Source organism: Gasterosteus aculeatus, chromosome Y (genome assembly GCF_964276395.1).
Source record: "Gasterosteus aculeatus chromosome Y, fGasAcu3.hap1.1, whole genome shotgun sequence".
Lineage (NCBI taxonomy): Eukaryota > Metazoa > Chordata > Actinopteri > Perciformes > Gasterosteidae > Gasterosteus > Gasterosteus aculeatus.
Genome location: NC_135709.1, coordinates 16,335,396 through 16,344,560, shown reverse-complemented (window position 1 = coordinate 16,344,560; position 9,165 = coordinate 16,335,396). Strand labels below are relative to the sequence as shown.

At 43.7% G+C, this 9,165-nt stretch overlaps 2 long non-coding RNA genes across 5 annotated transcripts; one reads left to right on the top strand and one right to left on the bottom strand.

Annotated features, from left to right (window-relative positions):
* Positions 1–1,231: 1,231 nt before the first annotated feature.
* On the top strand, positions 1,232–9,057 carry LOC144391156 (uncharacterized). Of its 4 annotated transcripts, none has more exons than XR_013455046.1 (4): positions 1,232–1,371; positions 7,598–7,681; positions 8,290–8,377; positions 8,594–9,057. It is a non-coding gene; the product is annotated as an uncharacterized LOC144391156 (long non-coding RNA). The 4 variants fall into 4 exon arrangements; XR_013455044.1 differs by having other exon boundaries at positions 8,562–9,057; XR_013455047.1 differs by lacking the exon at positions 8,290–8,377.
* Positions 2,597–3,036, bottom strand: LOC144391157 (uncharacterized). Its single transcript, XR_013455048.1, has 3 exons — positions 2,942–3,036; positions 2,804–2,875; positions 2,597–2,733 (listed from the first exon to the last, which is right to left on the bottom strand). It is a non-coding gene; the product is annotated as an uncharacterized LOC144391157 (long non-coding RNA).
* Positions 9,058–9,165: the final 108 nt, after the last annotated feature.

The following is a 9,165-nucleotide window of genomic DNA, read 5'->3' as shown; positions in this document are numbered from 1 at the left end:
TTCCTCAGTTTCATTTTTTCTTCTGCAAAGGTTATCTGCCATATTACTTGTGTAATGTGGTATGTGGGTGTGTCCCTTTAATGCCAAGTTCCTGGAAAGTGCTATTTGGAGACACATGTCTGCGTCTGCCTCACTTGATCACGGCCGTCAGAGCTAAGTTTTAACATCTTAACACTCAAGTGGACCTTTTAGGATTTCAGATCAATCTGAGAACTGAGTCACTTATTCAGCTCTAATTCTTTTAGGGGGAAATATGTTAATCACCCACAGAAATAACAATTTGACAGTCTGTGGGGCTGAAGAGGTTAAAAAGTAAACAAAGGTTGAAATCAAAATACAAATTTTAAATTCATATGACACAAAAACTAGTAATGAAGTCACTCTGCTCACATCGACAATTGATAATTGCGTGAAGAGGTGTATTTACATATTCATTAATGAGACAGAAACATGAGGAAGTATTGATGAAAAATATGTATTTTTATGAAGCCAATTTCCTTCTCTGAATTAATTTCTTCTTCCCTGTTCACATTAAATCAATTAGTCACGCAAACATTTTTTTGTTTGCACACCCTGTCGCAGAGAAAGTCCCATGTAGGCTCAAGTTACATATGCCTCTTTCATAAAGGAAAATAAAGTTCAAACACATGGTTATGTTGTAATATAAAACATATTTGTGAAAATAAATATTTTTTCTCACATTCAAACAGTTGTAAATTGAAAACATCCAATTCATTTTTAATTAAAAAAAAAGCTTGATAAATAACAGTTATATCACATCACAGAAATCTTGATCTACACAGTAATGGTAGTGGTGCACAATAGGTTCAATAAAAGAAACATCAAGTAGTGAAAAATCGGGCAACAATGTTTAAAATAGATTATATGTCTAGGAATGTAATTTACATGTATCTAACCATAGACTGTATGAAATAATTATAAATTATCCTGTTCACAGTAGCACTGTTAGGTTTTCCCCAGCAGATGGCGGTAGATCTGTCAGTCTGGAGGTTTTGACCAATTTCGAACGCAATAGAATAACAGTGTAAAGGACCTCGAAGGACCCAAATGAGTTACTATTTTTATGCCAGATCGTAAATAGATAACGTATTCTCTATGCAAAGTAAGCAGGTTTTAATTTATCAAAAATAAAACGAAACAGTATTTTATGGTTTATGATTAATCTCGAAAATAGATTTTCTTTTTGAAGTATGGATTTGTTTCTGTCGTTAGTTTATAAATGGGCACCTAAATAGACGCGTCTCACCGGCGGAGGACGACAACATGGCGGCCTCCTTGCGTCTGGGTCGTCAAGGGATTTTATTTGTCAGGATAATGTCAGACACTTGTTTCGATCACCGCGGATCCTTGGTGAGTCGCCATTGTGCTGTTGCCATCTCCTTCGCCAGATCAGCAGCCGCTGCCATTTGCTGCCATCGTTTCCTTAACTCCGTTAACCTCAAAACATTAACCATAATTTGTTAACTGTGCTATTGTTTTTTCTCTCTCCGTACACTAACGTTAACCAACACAAATATGTTTGAATGGACGGTCTGGCGTGTTGCATTTCCACCTGAGAAATGAGTCTTACATTTGACCTCCGATTACGTGAAATAAATACGCATCATAAAAGACGGCGGGATGTAATTTATTGACGTTAGCTGCTCTGCACGGGGGCATACGAGGGAAATAGTCTGGTGGTCCACGGCGGTTTCTCTCTCATTCAGGAATGGACACATGTTTAGATACAGTTTGAGGCACTGGCATTACTAACTAACAGTGAGTCAGTCACCATGGTAACTGAGCCTGTGAACATAACCTGGTCGGGAGCAGGTTTTCGCAACGCCACTTGGGATAGGCCCAAGACCTTTTAAAGCACGCGGGTTCGTTTCACTCAACAGGCAGGGGCGTGGTTCCCAGGTTACAAAAACATTTTTATTCAATAAATATACATTTCCGTAAAATCTAACATTCCTCACAAAATAAGAAAAGAAAACTAATCGCTAAGGCCCAATGGTGCGAAGCGCCGGTGAAGGGGAAGGAAAATAAATAGAACAAACTTAGAGAAAACCAAACCAGAGTTCACCCAGTGATAGCACAACAATCCAATGGGACACGACACACGAAGAAGACCACCACCACCCACACCACCGGCGCCACCACCAGCCTACAGCCGCTGGGAAGGATGACAAAAAAAGAAGGTTTACAAGAGGATTAAACCAAAAATTTACAACACAAAACAGAAAAAGAAAATAATTCACATAAAAATCATCCTAATCCCAAACAATTCACGTAACCCAAACAAAAAAAGAAAATAAATGGAACAAACCAAAAGAAATACAAAATAAACGATTAACTACTCAGCAAAGCAGCAGTCACAGTTGCAGGCAAAGCAGCAGTCACAGTTGCAGGCAAAGCAGCAGTCAAAGTTGCAGGCAAAGCAGCAGTCAAAGCTGCAGGCAAAGCAGCAGTCAAAGCAGCAGGCAAAGTTGCGGGAAAAGCAGCAGGCAAAGTTGCAGGCAAAGCAGCAGTCAAAGTTGCAGGCAAAGCAGCAGTCAAAGTTGCAGGCAAAGCAGCAGTCAAAGCAGCAGGCAAAGCAGCAGTCAAAGCAGCAGTCAAAGTTGCGGGCAAAGCAGCAGGCAAAGTTGCAGGCAAAGCAGCAGTGGCCCGAATCAACTGAGTGTTGTCACTTAAATCACCCCCGGTGGATTTCAGCCAGCTGATGAGCATTCCCTGTCAATGAACATAGGGTTAGTATTGTCAAGCTACAAAGACTCTTGGAAGCTAGTTTAAAGTCAAGTACCTGTTTCCCAGGTCAAACCTGCACAGGGAGAGGGGGGGGAGAGAAAAACCCACACGGCAGGAAGACATCTACCTGTGACCACAATAACATTAGCCACAGAATATCGTTCGGTCTAACACGGAGAGGGAGAACACTTACCACCGGTTGAGAGGACCCAAGAGCAAAAAGGGGGACGGGGCACGGAGCACTCTGTCGCCACTCTGTGCAGACAGACACCCGACCCGGAAATGATGCCTCCGTGGGGCGCGAGAAGGGGGGCAGCCTTTATATAGTACTGCCGCCCTAGTGGTCGGCAGGCGCAGTTAACTGTAGCAGGACAACCCTATTTCCACACTGCTACACTTCAATACGAGAGAGAATTAAATGTATTGTCATTTCCATAACTACTTGTTTAAACGGTATCGTTTTTCTTTACAGTCCATCAAATATGTACATAACCTCACCCGTCCTCATACAAGTAACGTCACTCATCGTGGACATGCTCTCACGTCAAAGCTCATCCTTTGTGTAGTATTACTGTTTTGCCTTTACAACATTATAATATTAGTAACGCTGCTGTGTGTAGAGCCGTGAGAAACGTGTTCATCGCTCTGAAACGTCTTTTAAACCTTTTTGTTCCCCGGAAACAAACAAGTGATGCCATTAAATAGGAGATCCACAGGATGCACCTGAATAAAATACATTATAGGTTCAATTCCATTGTACCAGTTTTTACCAGCGATATTGTTCTTGTGATTAAATATGAGCATGGGTCTGTATTTCAAGCCTGTGTGTAGTGCATTATAACGAACGGTGTAAAAAAGAACGGTGTAAAAAATGTCATTTTCCCACTGGGAATTAGTGAAACGTATGGTTAGTGTGTACATTAAATTTTAACTGACAATACTATATTGGAACTTATGCCGTTTCTCTGTCTTCTGCTGCAGTAGCGGTGTTCTTTCTAATTACGGGTTCATACTCGCCATTAACTTGCATTACTATTTCTAGCTCAAATGGGGTGAAGTATGCTGACCCATTGTTTGTGGTTGTTGCCATGGTGAATCGTAGTATCGTGGCTCCATTTGTGCTGCCTTCATACTCTTTCACGCGCTCAACTCTGAGTCAAACTACTCCGAGTTGATTGAACCAACTCTAAACAGCTGTTCTGAAACCCAAAACTCAGTGTTACCCATCTCAGGGTAAATCAACTCAAGAGTTTAGGGTTTGACTCAGAGTTTGTTAAACCTCCTATTTGAAACGGACCCCAGATGTGTTGATAAAATCAACAGTCTATATGAGTGTTGGGTTGGAGTGTATCCAGTCGAGCACATTTCAGAATGTCTACATTCATGTTTGGGATGGAATGTTAATGGAGAGTTCCAATAAAAATGTTTCGGCTCAGCACTTAATTATCAGTCTCATGCAATCAGAGCAAAGGCATTCATCTAGTAAATGGGCGCGTTGAAATAATTCAGGTCAAAAATAATTGGTTGTTTGGAAGAATGTGCATGTTAGCGAAGGACAGTATGCTGCCCTTCCTTTCTTGAGTTTTTTCCTGCAGACAGTTTGACATGTCGTAGCAGGCAAAGCACTGGTCTTCACTAATGACATAAATGATGGCTCCATTCTAAGCTGTGCTGGTAAAGCAAACGAGTACAATCATAGGGAATGAATGGAATGCAACCGTCATTAATGCAATTAAGTGTATACCAAGTTTTTATGAATTATTTATCCTGTGAACAGAACAACAGAGACATCTTTTTTTAACAGTTCTGGTATTCTTTCATTTCTGATTCTGAATTAAAATGTAAATATTGATGTAAACAAAATGGAATTCAAAACATAGTGACATTGTCAAATATCCAGGAGATGGCAGTATGCAACAGATATCACACCGGTGCAAACGTTATTTTGAGAATATATCCAGCATGTCTACTAAAATGCCTAAGTTGAGGGGAGAAACTATCTCAATCATTGCCTCTGATATACTTAACATTAATGCCAGCTTCAACCTGTGTTTTTCAAATGTTGTTTCAATTTATGCTATTTGATTTTGAATTACAATAATATATATATATATATTCCTGGGCTATATATATATATATATATATATATATATATGTATATATATATATATATATATATATATATATTTAGTTTCTTCATTTAGACTATTGAATTGGATAGAAATGAACAACTACTGTAAAATTCCAATTTTATTAACCTACCAAAAAAAATCCCCAAACCACAAGTGTACCGAAGCAGCATCATATTTCAAGGACATAGTCTAATCAGGAATCAGGAATCAGGAATCAGGAAACATTTATTAGCCAAAATATGTCAAACATACAAGGAATTTGTCTTGGCGGTTAGTGCGCGACAGTAGACAGACAAGACAACAGTGCACAAGTAATAAAATAAAGTGGAATGAAATGCTAATGCAATGGGTTAGTAGAATAAGGCTATGGTTTAGTATAAAACAAGGGAATAAAGTTAAAAAAAATTTAAATATTAAAAAGTAAAAAAGAAAAATATTAAGCATAAAGTGCACTAACAAACAAGTAACAGACAAGAGACAAAGTGACAAGTGACAAAGTGATGAATTGCAGTTAAAGTGGCATGTGCAGTATGAGGGGGGGGTGACCGGTGGAGTGTTATAGTCAGGCAGTGGGGGCCCGGGCTCTGTTGATGAGCCCGACTGCCGACGGGAAGAAACTGTTCGTGTGGCGGGAGGTCGTAGTCCTGATGGACCTCAGCCTCCTGCCAGATGGAAGGGGCACAAACAGTTTTTGTCTGGGGTGGGAGGGGTCGGCCGCGATCTTTTTAGCTCGCTTCAGAGACCTGGAAGCGAACAAGTCCTGCAGGGACGGCAGATTGCAGCCGATCACCCTCTCTGCAGAGCAGATGACACGCTGCAGCCTGCCCTTGTCCTTGGCTGTGGCTGCAGCGTACCAGACGGTGATGGAGGAGCAGAGGATGGACTCCATGATGGCCGTGTAGAAGTGGACCATCATCGTCTTTGGCAGGTTGAGTTTCTTCAGCTGCCTCAGGAAGAACAACCTCTGCTGAGCCTTCTTGGTGATGGAGCTGATGTTCAGCTCCCACTTGAGGTCCTGGGTGATGATGGAGCCCAGGAAACGGAAGGAATCCACAATAGTGACGGGGGAGTCACACAGGGTGATGGGGGAGGGTGGGGCTCTGTTCCTCCTGAAATCCACAACCATCTCCACTGTCTTTAGAGCGTTGAGCTCCAGGTTGTTCTGGCTGCACCACGACACCAGATGGTCAGACTCCCACCTGTAGGCGGACTCGTCCCCACCAGAGATTAGTCCAATGAGGGTGGAGTCATCCGCAAACTTCAGGAGCTTGACGGACTGGTGGCTGGAGGGGCAGCTGTTGGTGTACAGGGAGAAGAGCAGAGGGGAGAGAACGCAGCCTTGGGGAGAACCGATGCTGATGGTCCGAGAGGCTGAGACATGTTTCCCCAGCTTCACGTGCTGCTTCCTGTCAGACAGGAAGTCAGTGATCCACTTGCAGGTGGAGTCGGGCACGTGCAGCTGGGAGAGTTTGTCCTGCAGCAGAGACGGGATGATAGTGTTGAAAGCAGAGCTGAAGTCCACAAACAGGATCCTGGCGTAGGTTCCTGGGGAGTCCAGATGCTGGAGGATGTAGTGGAGGGCCATGTTGACAGCATCGTCCACAGACCTGTTGGCTCTGTAGGCGAACTGCGGGGGGTCCAGGAGGGGGTCAGTGAGGGACTTCAGGTGGGTCAGTACTAGCCGTTCAAATGACTTCATGACTACAGAGGTCAGGGCGACGGGCCTGTAGTCATTGAGTCCTGTGATCCTGGGCTTCTTGGGGACAGGGATGATGGTGGAGGCCTTGAAGCAGGCTGGTACGTGGCATGTCTCCAGGGAGGTGTTGAAGATGTCAGTGAACACCGGAGACAGCTGGTCAGCACAATGCTTCAAGGAGTGAGGGGAAACGGAGTCCGGACCGGCTGCCTTACGGGGATTTAGTCTTCTAAAGAGCCGGTTAACGTCTCTCTCCAGAATAGAGAGGGTCGTTGCTGGTGGGGGAGGGGAAGGTGATATAGATGAAGAGGCGTGAGCACCTGATGGGCTGGGGGAGGGAGGGGAGGGGGACTGCAGCAGGTTGGTGGAGCTGTGGGGGATGGGATCAGGACATTGTCTTTCAAATCTGCAGTAGAACTCATTGAGCTCGTCTGCCAGGCGGAGGTCATTCATGGAGTGGGGGGTTTTTGGCTTGTAGTTGGTGAGGTGTTTGAGGCCTCTCCAGACCGAAGCAGAGTCACTTGCTGAGAACTGTTGTTGGAGTTTCTCAGAGTACAGTCGTTTAGCATCTCTCACCGCCTTGCTAAACTTGTATTTTGCCTCTGTGTACAAGTCTTTGTCCCCACTCCTAAATGCCTGATCCTTTTGCAGGCGTAGTGTTCTGAGTTCCGCTGTGAACCAGGGTTTGTCGTTGTTGTTGTAACTCACCCTGGTGCATGATGGTACACAGCTGTCCTAAGATTAGTGTCTGGCTCGTAGAACACAGTTCTAGACTTAATAATAGGATGTTCCTTTCTAGTTTTGCAATGTCTAAGCAATAAACCCGGCAGCTATTTTGTAGCAGCGTGGACTAGTTGTAGAAAAGCAATGATGGCCGTGGCCTCCTGGAGAGCCGGTGTCCTCCACAGGGCTGTGAGCGGCCGCTTGAACCCTCGGCTGTGGATTTGTTTTTTTATGTAAATATCTCCGCTGTAGTTTGGCCGCCTGATACAAATTGTATTATTCTCTTTCTCTCCTGTAGGTGTCAGCCCAGTCAAAGTGGAAATGCCTGCACTCTCACCGACCATGGAGGAGGGAAGCATAGTTAAATGGCTGAAAAAGGAAGGTAAACAAAATTCAAGACGTCCTTTCCCGGCTTGCATTGCAACATGTTTGTGCTTGACATTTTCTTACAAACTCTCTACATCTACTGTTTAGCAGGTTGGTAGATGCATCAGTTTACTCTACATATGTATAACGTTCACGGTAATACCTCTTCCATCCATGCTTATCAGATGTAAAAGGCCTATTTGTTCGTCCCACAACGATAAACCGACTGTATAGCGTTTACTCAAAGACGTCACAGTGTTCCGTGAGACAGAGGACTGAGCACCGGATGCACCTCGGGGCTCTTTGGTGGCTAATTGGCTCGAAGAAACACGGCAGTCACTATTCATCACTGCTTAGCAACTCAGACAGTCGCCTGAGCCACACCATCATTTATCAGGAGGCAGCATACTGAATTCCTATTGGCTGCTCTGCTGTGTTGCCATGTGCTCCTGTGACTTTGTGCGTAAGTGAGGAAGGGAAAATCCACAAAGCGGCCTCCCTGTCCTTAAAATTCATTATATGATTTTGAGAGAATCGACAAAGTATTTTTTTTAAATGTAATTCATTTATCTTCCATGGAATCTTCTTTTAAAGAGGTGTTTTTGTTGTGCCTACATCCCACAGTTCAGTGCTCCGGCCCCCACTCATGTGCACCCCCCTCTATTCTGGCAACATGTCACATGACACAATAAATACCGACTGCAAGTGAAGGGTAAAGGAAAAACATTTTAATTTCTTTTTGGAGTCCCAACAATATCGTGGTCAAAGACGTATAATGACCATCTCAGCTTGTCAGTGGCAAAAGAAGCAAATTCAGTGGTGTTACATGCCAGACGGGGACGGTCTGCATGTGTTCTTGTCATTCTTCCCCCTGCTCATTTGTTTCTCTCTCAAAGTGATTACGCTGATTGGCCAACTCCAAACACAGGTGGAAAGCAATCAGCAGTTCCGGTGGCAGTCCATAAAGGAAGACTCCTGAGAAGTGAAAAGGGGGTGTGTTCTGCGCTGCGGGCTAGTGGCCAGTCTTCCTGTCCGTGAGCTTTAGCTGTCTGGTAGCAAAACTGGAGTTTTGTAAGGTGGAGGTTGAGGACCATAGCAAGTTAGGGTACCCTGTACATTTTTGCATGTAGGTGTACCTTTGTATAGATACACCAGGTGTAGTGGTTGTTGCCTCCTGTGTAACGTTTTTCTTTAGTCCTTTTATAGAGAAGCAGGTAAGGTATTTTGGTTGACTTGTTTTGGATGAAGAGCCAGTGGTGAGCTAGGCCTCGTTTTGTTATATTCATTTCATTTGTTTGGCACAACCTGTAGGTCCCATCTTCCACCATCTCCCTCCCTCCTGTTGGGAGCCATCTTTTTGTGTAATAATAAAAACCAGAAAGACCCCTTTTACCCTGACTCTGTTGCCTGTCGTTGATTGTTGTTTTACTGTCCTGGAATCTACAAAAGGGCCGTAACAAGTGGACTAAAATTGACGGTGTTTAACTGCCAAATAAATGT